Raw genomic sequence first — 18,840 nt, forward strand, 5'->3', positions numbered from 1 at the left:
GATCGGCTATTCTCAAATTACCAAAATATGTATAGGGTCAAAGTGGTTAATGTATGTTTTGTAATAATAATAATAATTTGTAGTAAAATAATCAAGTAACTAAGGTTTTCAAATAGTGGAGTAAAACAAGTACAATATTTGCCTCAGAGATGGAATGGACTAGAAGTAAAAGTATTGGTAAGTACGGTACTTAAAGGAGTAGGTTCACCACTTTTCAACATGTCTTCATATAATAGGTCCTCACTAATGTTCATAATAAAATAGCACAATTTTTTTCTATTCAGTCTCGGTCTCATAGGAGAGCTGTCAAATCCTTCTACCGGTGACATCATCGTTTGACAAAAAATATATATATATTTTTGAAAAGAATATTTAGATTTTTATTATCACAAGAACAATGGCTTCCACTTTAACATTGCAACTTTTTCAGGAATAGAAAGCCTGCAGTTTCTATTAGCTTGCATTTCCCATTGATGATGTCACCGGTAGAAGGATTTGACCCACCCACTGCTCTCCTATGAGACCCATTATATGATATTTTATCATGAACATTAGTGAGGACCTATTATATGAAGACAGGTTGAAAAGTGGTGGAGTGCCCCTTTAAGTAAATGTACTTAGTTACATTCCACCACTGTCCAAAACCAGAAGGAACAACTGGAGGGCTTTCTTTGCCGGCGCGTCGGATGTCTTCTAGGAAGCAGCATGACGCCGCGCGTGTGTGTGTGCGCCCGCACATGCGTGTGTAACATAACCCACTCACATGTGGCTCACGCTACCAAGGTGGCTCGCATCGCACTGCCAACTGTACGTTGGTGTGTGTGTGTGTGTGTGTGTGTGTGTGTGTGTGTGTGTGTGTGTGTGTGTGTGTGTGTGTGTGCGTGTGCGTGTGCGTGTGTTTTACTATGAATGTGAAGACAAATATCCCTACAATCACAGTAGAGAGAAGAGAAATTCTCTTCAAACAAGAAGAATTGTTGTTTTTAAAGTTGAAAAGGATTCAGGTTGTGGTTGGGTCTAGGATTGAACATTGACAAGTAAGGTTTAGGGACCAGAGATATAGAAGTCACGCCAGATTCACACCTAGTCGAGCACTGAAATAGTGACGATCTACATGCTTGTAGATCAGCTGTTTGGTCAGCTTTAGGCTTACACTTAAAATGCCTAAACATTGTTCAAAATGCCATTCGTGAAATCGTCGTCCAAAAATGTTGATGTCTTCACAAGTATAGTAACACAGTTTGTGTGTGACTGTGTGTGAGAGAGAGAGAGAGAGAGAGAGGACTCAAGGATACAGTGTAAATAGCCCAGTGCACAAAAGCCTTAACCTTGGGGATTAAGAGCTCTGCTGCATTAACAGAGTTGATCTCTCTCTCTGCTTAGATGAACCTTGACTTTGTGAGGTGAGATTAAGGAACACTGGGCCTGACTGAGCAAAATGGACTCTTGTACATGGTGAGTCTATGTATAAACACACACATGGGCCAAGGAGGACATACCAGGGGACTTAGTGCGGATCGAATTCGAGAGTACGGGCAAATATAGGACTAGAGGTGTCAAAACTCGAGCGTAGGACAAAAGGTCAAGTCCAGTGTTCGGCGGTGAATGCCAACTTGAGCAAAACATGACCTGGAAACTGATGATAATCAATAATATTACTAGGCCTGTCCTCTAAAAATCGACGAATCGACGCGTCGTTTTAAGCCCCCGGAATCGACGCCAATTGTTTGAGTCGAGCCGTCATTTTTTTTTTTTTATCACACCAGTTACTGTGGTGCGGTATGAGAGCGCTGGACTGTGACTGTCATGTAATTCTTATTGAGTCCATACTTCCTACTACTTGTAAACTAGACTTAAAAATAAAATCAGTTCACGTGACTTGAAAGTTGCCTTGATCATATGACAGGGAGCTCTTATTCTGAAGTTAACCGCTTGGAAAGGAAATGCGTCGACGAGTTGTTATTCTACTTGAGAGCTGGCCAAAGAAGCAGCAGAGCCAGCGCGATGCGCTTTCACTTTCACAGCCGTGGGTGTGTGGTGGTCTCAGGCTGAGGAATGAATAGCGACGTGCGAACTGTTTTCTTTTTATTATCTCGCACCAGATCGGCAACATAGCTCTTTTGATACAGCAACGCTGTGCTCTGAGAAAATACAACTTGTGGAAATAATACACGACATGCTGTCAAAGAGATGCATTATTCTCTCCTCCGTTGTTCTACTCTGCTCCACAATTCACAATTACGCACGGCAAATTACGCACGGCTGGACGCAATCTTATCGTCATTAATGTCCAGTGTCCACCGCTATCATGTCTCAATATGCACGGTAGTTCATGGATCTAATTCACTTTAAAGGCTTAAAACATATTGCTGTTTTATTGTATTACGTTGACGTGGTTTAAAAGCTTAAAGCACCACTTTTTTTTCTTTCTTTTTTTCTTTTTTTTACATAAACGATTCGTCGACGCGTCGGATTAACCCCCGCGACTCGAATCGACTTGATAAATCCTGCGTCGAGGACAGCCCTAAATATTACTACTACTACTACTAACCAGACCCTTTTGTTGGCCTAAGACAAATAGGAATGGGATAATATGAACATTTCATATCACGATTATTGTGACAAAAGAAATCGCGATTTACAATATTATCGCGATAATCAAAATCCATTATCCTGGGGCAGATCATTTGCCAAAAAATAGCAGATCTTCAAGCTCACAGTGCGTCGCATCGCGTTGTGAGCTTGTAGATCGGCTAGTTTTTGGCAAAGACATTTGATAGAGTGGAAAAAAAACTGTATTAAGTACGTAAATTTTAAGTACCTTTTACCAATTATAGAGGGTTTAAGTGGTACCGGATATGCAGCTTGGCAAATAAAAGGTGAATTGATCCCAGTGCATGACGGAGGACGATATCACGATAAATTAAATCTCCACAATACAATCGTGATTGTTTCTTCTCACGTTAAACGATAATATCGCGCATCGTCCCATCCCTAAAGACAAATAGCAACAATTGCTGATCTACAGGCTCACAACGCGTCGCAACATGTGATTAAAAATTTGATTTTGGCCAGAGGCCTGTACTGGCTTGGTAATGAACTTGAACTAGAATTCTGATCTGTTTAGAGGATTAGACTTAACACCAGGCAGTCATTAACATAGTCGTCATCAGCATTCATACACGCTTTGACATGCGTGTGCACATGACTTCTCAAGGACTTAACGGTCTACCATGACTAAACATTCCATGAAGAGTCTCCATGTACACAGTATACTTGGGAAAGTGATGGAAATGGGGCACGGGCTGAATGTTTACAGATGAACACGTGGTCAACAGCAGTTGAGCGCTCATTCAACCACAGCTACGGCTAAGAGCGAGGTTTGAACCTCATTAACCTGGGAAAAGCTAACGATCACATATGTCACTGACTCTTTGACTCTTTAGTTTCCACCAGTTTACACATTAAAATTAGTCCCTCTTTTGGGGCATATATATATTTTTAATAACATTAAATTTGCATATAATTATGTGAATTCTGTCCTCTGTTTTATCCATCCTAACTATATTACGAGCAGTGAATGGAGGCCATTAATACAGCACTACGGGAGCAGTTAGGAGTTATGTAGTCTGGCTTGGAAAAGACAACTATTCCACAATCTCCGAATGCTATATAGAGTCTGATTTCAACTGCACCTCCAAGAACGGAAGCCGTCATCCGGTTCGTCACATCCCTTCGCAAATATATTCTAAAAATACATTTCAAAACATCTGCCTCTCGACCCGTTCAGCTAAGGCCGCCATGAAGCGTCTCGACAGCTAGCGACAATAAAAAACGTTTAGCTTATGGCATCTGGAAGGGAAACGGCGAAAGGAAAAGGGCTTGAGGGCTTGAGGTCTTGAGCTCTTCTTCATGAATAAGCAAAAACACAAACAAAGCTCTTCTTAACAAGTTAAAGACGGCGACAGCAGCTGAGGAGTCGGCGTAAGGCTGGATGTCCGAACAACTGACACAATGCTGCTTTCTTTCAGCGTCTCACACTGAGTTTATTCAGCTAAATAGGAGAGCTGAGGGCATCAAAAGACTTAAAGGCGTGCCTGCCAACACACACACACACACACACGTTTGCCTTCTGCTGCGGGTTGAACTGGGACATTGTGGTCCTGTTTTCGAGGTGGAGAACAACAAGACAAGTCTTCCTTTCAGCCGCCAGCCAGCCACACTCTGAGCCCTGCCTCCTCTTCCTCAATAGGCCTGCTTGCAGCACCATCTGCTCGGAGGGCAAGAGACCACTGGCCCACACCGTGACCTGGCCACTCCCACGGATGCCACTACGCCTTTAGTCTGGCGGAGGCTGCGTGTCTCAGGTCTGACAGAGAGAGACAGAGGCCAGGGACGTGCAGAGAATGTTAAAGAGGCAGGGGCTGACATTTCTAAAAGGGCCCTTTTTGGAGAAAGTGTCGAAAATAGCAGACCTCCAAGCTGAGCGTGGAGGTTGGCTATTTTCGGTGCTTGCCTACCACACTGAAATAAGTATCATCAAGTCAATACTGGAGACGTGGCTTAACGGCATGGATTTCGACACAGATAAGGCAATTCTTTCAACATAAGATGCTGCATTCAAGTTCAGGAGAGTTTGGACAAGGCAATTCTCTTGAATGCTGCCTTCAGGTATGGCATGGAAAGAGGGCGTTTGCATTTCTTTCACCATAGTAAAAGCTGCATTCATGGTCTGAAGAGGGCACTTTTTACAGACAGCTAAAAGGGCAGGGGCTCAAGCCCCCTTTGATGTCTATGTGTGCAAGTGCCTGACGGAGGCCCACACTTGAACCCAGTATGAACACAAAGTTGAAGAAGAGGGGATGTTGCCGACCGCAGAAGCACCGCGAGAGTGGTTTAGAAAAAAGCAGAGGGAATAAAGGAAAGGGAGTCGCTTCGCACCGCGTTTCCGGCTTGCAGATACTTTTGATACTTTTGTGTGACATTCTATTATGATCACGTGTGGCATTAATCTACTATTAAATAAAACCAAAACAGTTAAAACAGTGGACATAAGAGGTTTCTGCCCCGACAGGAACGATATACGTTTTAAGTGGCTGGCTGTACCAGCCTTACCCAGGGCTTAGAGAAACTCTAACAGAGTGAATTTGGGGCTAAGGCAGCCCTGGGCTAGCCTTTTAGCCCGAGGGATAAGCACTGGAACATGTGAAAGCACCTAATGACGAGAGCCTTGAAATGTGTTGAAGCTGCATTTGAAGGCTGCACGGAGAGAGAGAGAGCTGCGCTGCGGCTCCCCTGGAAAGCCAGGCTTCAACGTGATAAAATACCACACACTGCTGCTGGTGCACTTTCTTTAGAAACGCACTCTGCTGCCTGCTACGCCACCTTGGAGATAAGCAGGGGCGTCACAAGGTGGGGGGACTGAGTTACTAGGTATTTAAAAATGGCAGATATACAAGCTCAGTATCTCACAGCGTGGCACCGAGTGTGCAAATCTTGATACTGAATATACAGTATATGCATTTTTAAGCAAACATTTGTAACTCAAACTTTGCTTCTGGGGGGTCCCTGGAACTAAATATTTTGAGATGGGGATCTGTGGTCTTTCACAAAGGTTTGAGCACCACCGACATAGAAACATAGGTTTTTCAAAAAAACCTTATAAGGTTTTGAAATATGAAATATTCAGAGACTTTTCATGATTTTTTCAAAAATGGCAGATCTACAAGCTCGCAGCGAGGCACTCGGTGCCGGGCTGTGAGCTTGTATATCTGCTATTTTTCAATAGTTAAAGCACAAGCACAATAGTTCTCCCGCTATGAAGAATATTCATGGGGGGCCCGCAGTGAATCCTTGTACCCAGGGCCCAGAACATTCATGGGGGGCCCGCAGTGAATCCTTGTACCCAGGGCCCAGAATTTGGTGCGACACCCCTCGAGATAAGGAAATGCTTACTGGACATTTTGACTTCACAAATCCCCCTGTAGAACAACAAACACTGCTGTGAACCCATTATTATTATTATTAGTACTAGTAGGACATTCAGGGTATATTTTCTTCCACAAAGAAACTATATATTTGGTTTTTGATAGCAATCCTAAAATCAACAAATATGAAGCAAAAACAAAAAAAAATGTATTGTCCTCAATGAAAGTAATCTGATGATGTAATACAGGGGTCTTAAACAGGGGGTCCGGGACACCTAGGGGGTGTCCTCAGAGTTCCATTTTTTCTTTTTTCTCCTTTTTTATATTAAACACTTGAACCCTAGCGTCCATATTGGGAGAACTTTAGCCAAAAATAGCCGATCTACATGCTCACAAGCTGTAACTTTTGTGAGCTTGTAGATCGGCTATTTTCGACAAAGAGGTTTGGTGTAGAGGGGAAAAAGAGCAGACTAAGTACCGAGTGAAAGGTCAAGTTTATTAGCTAATGATGGCTCAAGTAGTTAAATATCTGAAAAGACAAATTGACATAGATCCAAAATACACTGATGATTGTGCTGTCAAACGATGAAACTATATGGAATCTATGAACAGGTTGTGGGGGTCCCTGCTTCATCTCTCTCTCAACTAAGGGGTCCTTGGCCTGAAAACGTTGAAGACCCCTGCTGTAATACATTAAGTAATCTGATGACGCAATACATTTATAGAATCTAAAACGAGAGTTCCTTGCCCTTTTTGAACTCTACTGTCCAACCCCCCAAAAAAGCGTGAGATCATTTTGTTATCAGAGAGTCGGTAGCCAATCATCACGCCATGCCCAGGGGGGACTTCTCCTCGTATCCCCTTCCTCTGGCATGGGAACGACCCTAATGTGCACGACCCGTGCACGTTATCTCGCACCAGTGCTGGGAACCGGACCCAGCGTCGTTGAGAACCCGGGAAATCGGTTCCCTCGCATTTGGAACCGTTTTTCCGGAAGCGGTTTATTATCATGTTTTGTCAGATCATCTGGTTATGTGGGGACTTCACATCTTGTTTCTGTACAACCACAATACTGGTGGGTCTCAACAGTCATGTGCACACATATACATCAATATATCTGCTATTTTTCAATAGTTGAAGCATTAAATAATGTTAGGCCTAAATGGGTTTTAACAGAGTGAATTTGGGGCACCGAGTGCCGCGCTGCGAGCTTGTAGATCTGCTATTTTTGAAAAATCGTGAAAATTTGAATTTTGACCCAATTCTATAAGTGTCTTTTGAATCCTAAGATTTTTCAGCAATCTGGCCGACCATCGTCAAAGAAAAGGTCCTTTTCACTTAACTGGAGCTCAGTTAGTGAGAGACTACTATGTGGTTCTCAAACCTTTTCATGTGAAGGACCCCCAAAATTATATTTATTTGGCTAAAAGCCCTTTCTCAAAATGTTTAGTTCCAGGGACCACCTAGAAGCAAAATTTGAGTTACAAACGTTCGCTTTGAAAATACATATATTCAAAGATTTGCACACATTTTCACGACTTTTTCAAAAATAGCAGATCTACAAGCTCACAGCGCGGCACCGAGTGCCGCACTGTTAGCTTGTATATCTGCTATTTTCCACTGGTTAAATCATTCAATAATTCTAGGCCTAACAGAACTGCGTGAACAAGCGGCGAGGCGATTCATTACACGACAACAACAACACAGGAAGTCATGTAGTGTAAACACGGCGAAGACGGGGGGGGGGAGGGAGGGGGAGGGGGGAGGGAGGGGGAGGGCGTCCCAGCCGTCCCACTGTCGAGCAGTTGTCACACGAACGAGATTGACGGCGTCCTGCGGTTTCGCTCGCTTATGAGAGAGAGAGTTCTATCCATGAATCAGCCCCGCTTCGCTCGTAAGCCCCATATTACTCTGTGGTTAAGGTCTGGGCTGCGTTGCCAAAGCCACTGAACATCCATCAGAGTTCTTGTTACTGTCCCATTGAGTTTTTCATTATAACATTTTAGAAGGACGGTTGCTTGCTTTCGCCCTGGCTGGCGCCCGACCAAAAGTGACATGGCGCCTTCTGAATGATTTATACCCAGATACGCTTCCCTAGCCGGCACTGTCAGGGGCCATGCCAAGACAGTCACAACATCATCGCCGCTAAACACTTTTCCCATACCAGGCGTACCCCACTTTGAAACAACTTAAACCCTATACATACTCTGTTCACCGGCGACTACTACAGTAGGGTGACCGTATTTTCAGCTGCTCAAACCGGGACGCGAACCACTGTTGCCTAAAACCGGGACCCTAAAAGCAATGCGCACGTTACCGCACATGCGCGTGCCCATTCGCTCAGCCTCAGCGTTGAATTCAGACACGCAATGCATTTGTACATGTTTTCTGATAGGTGAGCAGCATGTTTTCATGAAAAGAACATGAAAAATGTCTATGCAACCACTTAAAACAGCTACTATTATTTTAATTCTGCCCGAAAACCGGGACAATTATTTAGTGAATGTTGAAAACCGGGACATATTAGTGTTTTAGAGATATTTGTCGGGACACCGGGACACGCAGCTTGAAAACGGGACAGTCCCGGCCAAACCGGGACGTCTGGTCACCCTATACTACAGACTACTACGGCGACGTGTTCTACAGCTCACAGTGGCAAGAACGTGTTGTGAGTGAGCTTGTAGATTTTGCTATTTTCGCCGAATGTTCACCCCCGGAATAGTTCATGTGGTTAAAGTACATCAATGGTAGACCTATTTATGCCGACTTCATCATGGGATAGAAATTATAGACTGGATGGTACCTCTCCGGCTCAATTATGCCTGCGCGTTTGCATATGGGTGTGTGTGTGTGTGTGTGTGTGTGTGTGTGTGTGTGTGTGTGTGTGTGTGTGTGTGTGTGTGTGTGTGTGTGTGTGTGAGAGAGAGAGAGAGAGAATGAGAGTGCTCTCTAATTTGTTATGCACAATCAGCTGGCGAAGGCGTTAAATGAATAAGCAAGCATGAAGCAGCAAGCACGCTTAAAAACGCTGACAGCGCCAAACCTCCCAGCAACGCGATAACAAGGTCCCCTGAGAGATGGTGAAAGGTCACCTTTAACAAACCACCCGTACCACCAACATCTATCCGTCTGTGGACGGTCTGCACAACATGAGCTTCTGCAGCTAAGCTAGGGGAGCAGGCACGTGCACACAGACATCAAAGGGGGCTTGAGCCCCTGCCCTTTTATCGTCTTGTGCCCGGGTAGCTCAGTCGGTAGAGCCATCGCCTTTGTACCGCAAGGTCATGGATTCGATTCCGGGCACCGTCAACTCAGCGTATGAGAAGCATGGCTTGGCAAGTCGTGCGGCAAGTACTGGTAGCTGATGGTAGGTGTGGCGCTCCACCTCAGCAGTCCATCTCCCAGGGGTCTAGCGCATTGTAACGGGGACAGACTCCCGCGTGTTACCGGCTGATACTGACAATAAGCCACTCCCAACCTACTTGTAAAAAAAGTGCCCTCTCCAGACCATGAATGCAAGTAGTGAAAACAGCCGACCTCCAAGCTCACAACGCTTGGAGGTCTGCTATTTTCGATATTTTCACCAAAAGGCCCCTTTTAGAAATGTCAGCCCCTGCCTCTCTAATATTCTCTTCACGTCCCTGTCGGGGAGAGCCTATAATATGGCATCACGTCACCATCACATATCACAACCCTATCATACACACCTGAAGCATAAACTGCTATCAAGCCCCGTGTGCAGCCACTCAAGTCACAGTCTAGCCGACACCTGTTCATCCGGACATGAAACAAAAGCCCCGCCGTCAACTTCGGCGCTCCAAGTCTGCCAGCCATAATCCGACTAATAAGAGGAAACAAGGGGAGAGAGGGGAAGATAAAACGTAGAGACAAAAACACCTCTTACCTCCCTCTGTCCCGGGCTTTAATCTAAAAGCTCTTTGAAGAGCAGGAAAAAAGGAGGACGTAGAAGCAGCAGCAGCAGCAGCTCTCTGATCGCAAAGTGGCTTGCTTCACTTCAGACTCGCTGACACATACATACACACACACACACACACAGCGCGGCACACACTGACTGACTGACTCACAGAGTCACACGTGGAAATTCCCTCCCGGCTTCTCCTTCTTTCTGACCACAGCGAATCACAGCCCTCCCCCCGCGGTGTAACCCGGGGCAACGCGACGAGTACAGAGACAGAGGGGAGGGGAGGGGTGGATACTTGGGGGTGGGGGGGAAAGTGGAAATTTAAAGGAGTAGTTCACCCCCAAAATGACTTTTTTTCTATTGATTACTCTCGCCATGAAGACTCGAGTTCAATAATATTTTGTTTTGTATTTGTCACATTGCTAAGACAAAAATTTGATTTTAGTCAATTTACCCCCACTGATTCCGGATGATCCCGAATCAATGGGGGTTAATAATTTTTTTATTTTATTTTTGATTATTTTTATTGACACTATGAATTGAACACAAGTACAGTGGACACATTTAAAAAAAAACATGCAGCACAGCCTTGGTACGGCAAAATGCATTCTGACCAATAGGAACATCCCAATAAGTCCTTTTACAGTCAAGTATTGTTATCACATTGTTGTCTTAGGAATGCAACAAAAACTCAAAAATATTATTGAACTCAAGCCTCCATAGCATGAGTAATCAATAGGCAGTGATGTTAATAGGTTTTTAATGTAATGAGTCCCGGGACCCAAGACGGGTCTTTCGGATGAGTCCCAGAGATATTTTATGGGTCCCACAAAACTTCAACGCGTCATGTCATTTTTGACAAAGTGCAGCATTTAACTTGAATTGGTTATTATATGGTTATGTTCATGTTACGTAGAAATGTGTCTGAAAGAAATGAACCACAATTCCAAATCTTACAATTTGAATACTTCCAAATAGTCATGTGATGGTTTGATTTTTTTTTATACCTAACCGGTAATATCGGATGTTGACCACTTGGGGGCGTAGATAGAAGCTTTTACCGAGTCTTCATAATCAACAGCCACCTGTTATTTTATATACATCGATAATATATGGATCTTCTAAGTGAGATCATGATGTCTCCTGTTTGTACTGTTACTGCTTCTATGGAATGGGGGAAATGCCGTGCTTGTGTTTGCTCTGCTGTACATTGAACCAGTGGACTGGGTCAAAAACAGTCGATTAGGATTGCTTGTAGATCGGCTACTTTTGTTTTGAACGGTTGATCATAGAGGGACGTGCCCCCCCTCTATGGATGCGGGAGGGCAAGGCACAGGCGGCCGCCACCAAATGGATGGCGCCGCCACGAAAACACTATAATCAATCAAAACAGTTAGGCAGTCTAGGCTACATACATACTGTCTCAGATAGCATACATGCTAGGCTAGCTTGCTTCCTCCGTGTTGTAGTTGAGCCAATAAAGGTTATTTGACCACGTTCACCACAACGTTAATCGTCGCTATTGCTGTAAAGACGCAATGAAGACCTGTGTGGCTTCTAACACGTTGTCCAATGTCCACCACATCTATAAACAATAGCGCGTGTATCCAGTTGTTATTGAATGAAGACGACAGAGGGAGAGGAGGCGGGTCGCTGTGTGAGCAGTGAGCATGTCATGTTTCTGCGCCTGTGGGGGAACCCTTTTTGGTGTATCACCTAACACGCTGTGCCACTATGGTCAGAGAGCGGCCCGGTGCTACGCTAAAACTCAGGCACCCATTGAATTCTGTGACCATCCACATACACACAATGGCGTTCAAAACACACTGTCGTTAGTTCTATCGTCTGTTTTAAGACTTTCTACGCGGATTTCATTTGTGTTAACATAGCATTAAGTAGCATGCCTTCACCCATGAACAATGGTGGCGTCTGGACTTTTTAAAATATATTTTTTTCGCGACGTGGTAAATTATTTTAACGTGGACTCCAATGGAGGCGATGCGTCCATGGGACCCAAGGACACTGACGTGAATGCGTCTTTAGGCAACGTGAATGCGTCAGAGACGCGTGACGCGCACGTATTGACGTCACTGAATAGGAGAAAAAAAAAGTATTTTTGGGCGTGAACTACTCCTTTAAACTGCTCTGACGATGAAGGAGTCCCCCTCAGAGAAAAAAAAAGAAGCCGAGATGATTTTTTTTATAGCCTCTTGTCCATTTACAAAAGTCCTTGCAGGCAAAATAACGAAAAAAATAAAAAGCCCACATTCTGGAGCGTCGCTGGGTTTTCCTATATCCAACTTTTCCGTTGGCAGGACGAGGGGAGGATGCAGGGACTCTCTGCAGCCAAAGGGTGGTGGGTTTTCCGCGGCTTTTTGAGGCCATTGGGCGAGACTAGCTGGCGTTATAAACTGTTATAATGGTTGTTACACTGCCTGGGAGGCAGGGGGGAGGGGGAGGGGGGGGGGGGGGCTCAGTGACTGACTGGGTCTCTTGTCTGACCCTAAATACCACATTGACCCCAAGAAGGGGGGAGAGAGAGAGAGAGAGAGAGAGAGAGAGAGAGAGTGTGAGTGAGTGAGTGAGTGAGTGAGTGAGTGAGTGAGTGAGTGAGTGAGTGAGTGAGTGAGTGAGTGAGTGAGTGAGTGAGTGAGTGAGTGTGTGTGTGTGTGTGTGTGTGTGTGTGTGTGTGTGAGTGTGTGATGGGACAATATGAAAATTTCATATAACGATTATTGTGACCAAGGAAACCGCGATTTACGATATCATCGCCATAATCAAAATATCCCCAACATCCATTATCCATGTTGGGGATATTTTGATTATGGCGATGATATCGTAAATCGCGGTTTCCTTGGTCACAATAATTCCTTGGACAAATAATCGTTGTCCATTGTGTGTGTTGGCAAAGAGATTTGGTAGAGAGTGATTAAAAACTAGACCAGGTCACCTGGTTGTGCCAGACCCGCAATGAAAACTAGTATGGCACTGAACTAACACATGAACACACAGGATTTTATAGTCTCAGCAACAAAGCGTAGTGAGCTTGTAGATCGGCTGTTTTCACTAGTATGGCACTGAACTAACACATGAACACACAGGATTTTATAGTCTCAGCAACAAAGCGTAGTGAGCTTGTAGATCGGCTGTTTTGACTAGTATGGCACTGAACTAACACATGAACACACAGGATTTTATAGGCTGAGCAGCTGGAAATGTTTGTGAGCTTGTAGATGGGCTGTTTTCACTAGTATGGCTGTGGGGCAAATGTTTTGCAGCACTGAACTAACACATGAACACACAGGAATTTATAGTCTCAGCAGCTCGTCAGCCAACTCAACTCAGCTGGTCCCGTACAGGTGACGGCACTCAAGGCAATCAGCCGAGCAAGGGAAGGGAGGGGCAGATGAGCAGTCAGAGGCAAACACAGGCACACTGAGGAAAAGAGGGACCGACCGACAGACAGACCGACAGACCAACAAAGCCTTATGTAGGCCGACCCCCTGGGTCTGGCAAAGATGTATATTCAAGTATGTATAATGGCCGGTTTTCCCAGAGCGATTTTAGCCCATCGTAGCTCACGCATGGTCGTAGAGACCAAGCCCCGACCGCCATGTTCCCGTGTTCCCCTACCACTACACCATCGTTCAGATTTCACAAACAAAGGGCTTAATAAAGTCTCTCACCTGTCTAAATATGGTACAGCATTCTATAATTACCTGTATCCTCTGTGTTCTTTAATAAGAAGCCTTTTTATGCCTTTTTATTCGATCGCTGCCTGTTTATCTCAGTGGGGTTGGTGTGCATGGGGAACGCCAGGAAATACCACTTAAACCCTATATACTTCACTGACCACAGTCCCCCAGGGCTCTGTACTTGGTCCCGCTATTTTCCCCCCTGGCCTGCACACGAAATATCTTCGGTAAAAATAGCTGATCAACGATTGGCCATTATCACTGAACGTGACCAAAAGCTGACATCTATGCGTAAAGAAACGGAAGAAAAGGGTCATTAAAAGCACAAGATAATGATCCGTCCAGACATTCTTTGGAATTAAAATTCCTCTAAAACGTGGCGTTTTTTTTTTATCCACCATGGAGCCAAAGAGCGATCACTGTCTGTCTGTGTGTGTGTGTGTGTCTGTCTGTCTGTGGAAAGCACACACATGCCTCTGTTAGCGGCCCGCCGTCGCATAGCTGTGGTCAACGCAGTCCGACCGGAGTGGACCCGCTCAGAAAAGCCACACCACCACCACCGCACCACAACAACACAGGACCAGAACCGGACGGACTGACGGCCGGGCCGTCGGGCCAGACAGACGCTTGGTTCCAAACAAACCCTCCTTCCAAGTCCAAGTCCAGACCAACCTCCCACAAAGGTCGGTCGCAGGCTTGTTAGTTTGTGTCGAATGAAGAGAAAAACGGAGTGAACGGATCTGGTAGGGATGTGACAAAACAGAACTGGAGTTGGTTCTTGTTTCAAACTTTTTACCAAAGGGACCCTTATTTTTTGTCATTTCACAATAGGGACACTGTCTGTCATTCAATGTTATATGAGATACTTCAATGGTTTCCTATGGAAATAAGCTTAGTCTTTTCTAGGATCTCCTTTTAGTTGACCTTGTACCAGTGAACTGTACCGTCATGAAACTGTACCTTTTTCTATGCAAACTTCTAATAAAGTCTTCAATCAATCAAACAGCCTGAGGCTATGGCTAATTTGGGGCGGTCGTTGACATGTAAAGGTTTGGGAAGTCTGGGACTAATAGTCGACACAATAGACATTTAAGTATTTCCCTCGACTTTAATCTCGTTAGATATTCATGAGTCAAACTATAGTATTGCGAGTTTCACTGAGGCACGTGGGTTCACTGAAGATTAGAACAAGAACGTTTTTGGCAAAAGAAAAATAACGCAGACATTTCTACTATTCTGTCATTCAGAAAAGCAAGCATCATAAGGGCCTTTTAAGAGATTGAATATTTGGAGCATGATGCATTTAAAGAAGCTCTGGTCTAACAAGCATTCAAACAAAGTCACTCGGCAGATAGACAGCAGCTGGCAGGCTGCTGGTGGCACACAAGAGACAGTAAGGTCACAACATTCACCAGCACCAAGCTAACTTTGTTAAGAGAGAACACAATAGCCCTGGCCTGCACTCCCAACTCAAAGGCCTTTTGTCTGTTGGTCTGTCTTTTGGAAGAGCGCTGCTAAAAAGGGTAAAGTGAGCAACACACTGAGACTGAGGGAGGAGAGTTAGAACAGTGAGAGAAAAAGAGAAAGGGGAGAAGGAGGGTGATGCATATTCATAATGGAAGCAGGTGCTGTGAAGCCCTGTCACAATTGTTACATAATAATCGTCTAATAGCAATTATTTGAGATAATCGCAATTATTTTGCATAATTGTTTCAGCTATTTTTGGCTAATGTTCTCAGAATATGTACGCTAGGGTTCAAGTGGTTCATATAAAAAAAAGGAGAAAAAAAGGTTTCTATCACACAAAGATTTGGAGGACCCCCTGTAGTAACTCTGAGGACCCCCTGGTGAAGACGCCTGGTTTGGGACATAATGAGGTTTCCGACCCGGCAGGGACGACTTATCTGTGTCTCGTGGGGGTCGGCATAAGCGCCGGTCGAAAACAACGAGCTCCACATGCATTCCCAGGCTCCCACACTCTCACATCGAGTGTCTTAACTCACTCAGAAGGACATGACGTCGTGCCGTCTGTCCGTACAGACCGGGGAGGGAGGGTTTTTGTACCAGGGTTCAAACAGTGCATCGCTAAAAGCATTACCCAACTGCTCTAGCATTTGATCTCCGAAGAAGACGCCACCCTGATAGACTAGGCGAGATACCCTGTGATGCCCCCTGACGCCCTCTCACTGTGACCCTCGCCCCCTCCCTTCCCAGTTCTGCTTTGAAATTACAGTGATGCATCCGTCAATAGATAGCAGTCCCCCCCCCCCCCCTCACACACACGCCCCTCCCCCCTTTGACCCGACAATTACAGTTAAAGTCCCATTATTCCCAGAGTCATAAAGCAACTTGCAGAACGGTAGACACAGACACAGGCACAGGTCAATGTGAGTTTAACCTTTATGGTGGGTGGGTACTATACTGTAGGTCCAGGGGGTCTGCAGCAAGATTAGTTAATATATCCACCTGTTTCCGCAGGAATTTAGTGTAGCATTATTTGCAGCACACTTCCGGTTAACAGCAGACATACAAGCTCACGTCGCGTCGCAGATGCAACCGTTGTGAGCTTGTAGATCACCCTCGGCTGCAGCGCCGGAAGCTGCCGCACTCCTTCTGCGCAATGCACGATGGGATGTTGGAAAGTTGTGTATAGCGTCATCATCACAAGCTAAACACATCGGCAATGTGACAATGGCCAATCTACGAGCTCGGAAACGGGTTATTGCGACCGCCAGGGAATCAACAACTGCACGGCCAGCTGTGTCTGTTTACCGCTGTGTTAGCAAGAGCCGGATCGCGTTACGGCTGTGCTAGTGAGAGGCGGATCACTTTACCGCTATGTTAGCGAGAGGCGGATCACTTTACCGCTATGTTAGCGAGAGGCGGATCACTTTACCGCTGAGCTCGCGAGGGGCGGAGAGGCAAGATGGCGGCGCCCACAGGCTCAATGACCTCCTGTAACTTTGGAACCGTTTGTCCACATGATCCAACATGATCACAAAGACCTTGTCTGTTTGCGTGATTGATCGGCGGGCCAATCCTATGTTGTCTTGTTGTGAAACATATTTCGCGAAGACTTAAAAAGTTACGTCAAAATAGGAAAAATAGCTGGTACTCCCAATGACTTAAACACGCTGTATTAAAAGCTCTGACGGTCGCTATTCGACCTTAGGGAGTGTTACTCGTTGATTAATTATTATTAGTGTTGCTTCTTGTCCAAAAGTGACATTCACCACTTGGAACAGCCCTGAGGGGACCGTGGTCAAACCACATGGGGCTTAAGTGGTTGAAGAATGCAGAGGTCTCCGTGCACTCACCTAATCCACACACTGCTCTGGGTGTCCCGTGTCTCCTTTAAATGCCTAGTAAATTGCGTGTAATTGCTCTAGAAACTGGGAGTGGCGGGCGCTTTAGTTTCCCATGTGTAAAATATTTCGCGTTAGGAGGCGTTAAACAGAGGAGGAAGCATTATAAGCTGGAAATTATCTCATTATGTCTAATTAATGTGACAAAAAAAAACTACTTTCCATGAGAAACAACTCCTCCTGTGGTGGAGGACAAGTCCCTGGTGGAAACGCAACCAGAGAAAAAGGAAGGAAGAACTAGGAGAGAGCAAGAGAGAAACCAAGAGAGGGGAAGGTGTTGATGCGACTCGCAGTGGTGGGAAAAGTACTCAAATGCTTGTATCAATACTGCAATATAGAAATACTCTGTTTTAGGAGTAAAAGTCCAGAATTAAAACTGTATTTTGAGTGAAAGTGCAGGAGTGTTGTGGACAAAATGTACAAAGTACTAATTATGCAGAATGTCTCATTTCAAGTTTTCAAATGTCTGAAAATAGCAGATCTGCAAGCTTACAATGTGTCGCATGGTGCCGTTTCATATTTCTGTATCAAATATTCAATCAATCAAATCAGTCTCCTGGTATCCTCCCAGTATGCCCGCGGTGTGACTGATCCATTTGACGCGCTAGCTGGCTGTGAGTGAACGAGCGGGCTTTTCAATATTTTATGTTATCGATTATCCTTCTCGCAGGGGACAGTGGTCTCTGTCGCTGAGTAGGCCTGTCACAATTATTAAATAATAGTCTAATCGCAATTATGAGATAATCGCAATTATGGTTTGCATAATCCTAATGATCATTTTCAAATGTTTAATAAAATCAGAAATAGCTGATATACAAGCTTACAACTTGTCACAAGTATATTCAAGTTATTTGTTACACCTGCTCTGTGCCATTTTTGTTTACGCATCTTAAATAAAACATAAATAAAATGTATAATAAAATATAAAATAAAAATGTTCCAATGTTGAACGCCAAACACACAATTAAACTGTTAATCACAATTATTTGAGTGACAATAACCGTGAACAATTTTCTTTAATGGAGACAGCCCTATCGCTGAGTGGGACAGGGCCATTTGTGCGTAAAACGCTATCTGGGGATATACAAATAAATTAGCCTAAATTGCTCTTTGTTTGTCGTTTCTTTTTTTTTGCCAAAACGGATGAGCTGACACAACCAGAGAACTATGGAACATGCAGCAACATGTAGAAATGATTTAGCTGAGGAATACGATGACATCATGGAGGACGGAGACACCAGACTGATGGAATTCAGCTAAACCCCAAAAGGTCAAAGGTGACAGGTCTTTTGTTTAGTTAACTAGCGCTGACCCTAAACGTCAGGGCTCGTCAGGGTTGCAAACACTCAGGTTGTTCTTTCTTAACCACGTTCCACCTGGAATCTCTAATTTTGGGGCAAGTTACTATGAAAAGCTCCACCGGCTGTCAGTCAGTCTGTCACACTTCACGTCACACTTTTGCCCTACTCATATCTCCGCCACCGTTGTCCCGATCCATGCCAAACTTTGCACACACACACTCCTTGGCTGCCAAGCCACAACCTCATTTCTCACATGGCCCTCTTCTAGTGCCACCATGAGGCCGATTCTTGCTAAACACATTTTTGGAGACTGCTCCTACAGATTTTGCCCTAAAATCACGCAAAGCAGTACACAGTATCTCTACAGTCATGTCATCAACATGGATCTGTCCCATTTCCCATATTCCCTCCTGATTGCCTACCATTGCCTTCTAAAGTTTGTGTATGCGACCTGATGGTCGCTTATCTCCCGATTAGGGAGTCTTACTGGTAAGTGAAAACAGCACATTAGTCAAAAAAAGCTCCAATAGAAGATCTACAAGCTAACACTGCATCGTGATGCAACATGTCATGATTATCTTGCAGACTTTCACCAGGTTCATTAAAGTTCATTAAAAATGTACTCGTCCG

The sequence above is a fragment of the Nannobrachium achirus genome (genome assembly GCF_963921795.1).
Source record: "Nannobrachium achirus genome assembly, chromosome: 20".
Lineage (NCBI taxonomy): Eukaryota > Metazoa > Chordata > Actinopteri > Myctophiformes > Myctophidae > Nannobrachium > Nannobrachium achirus.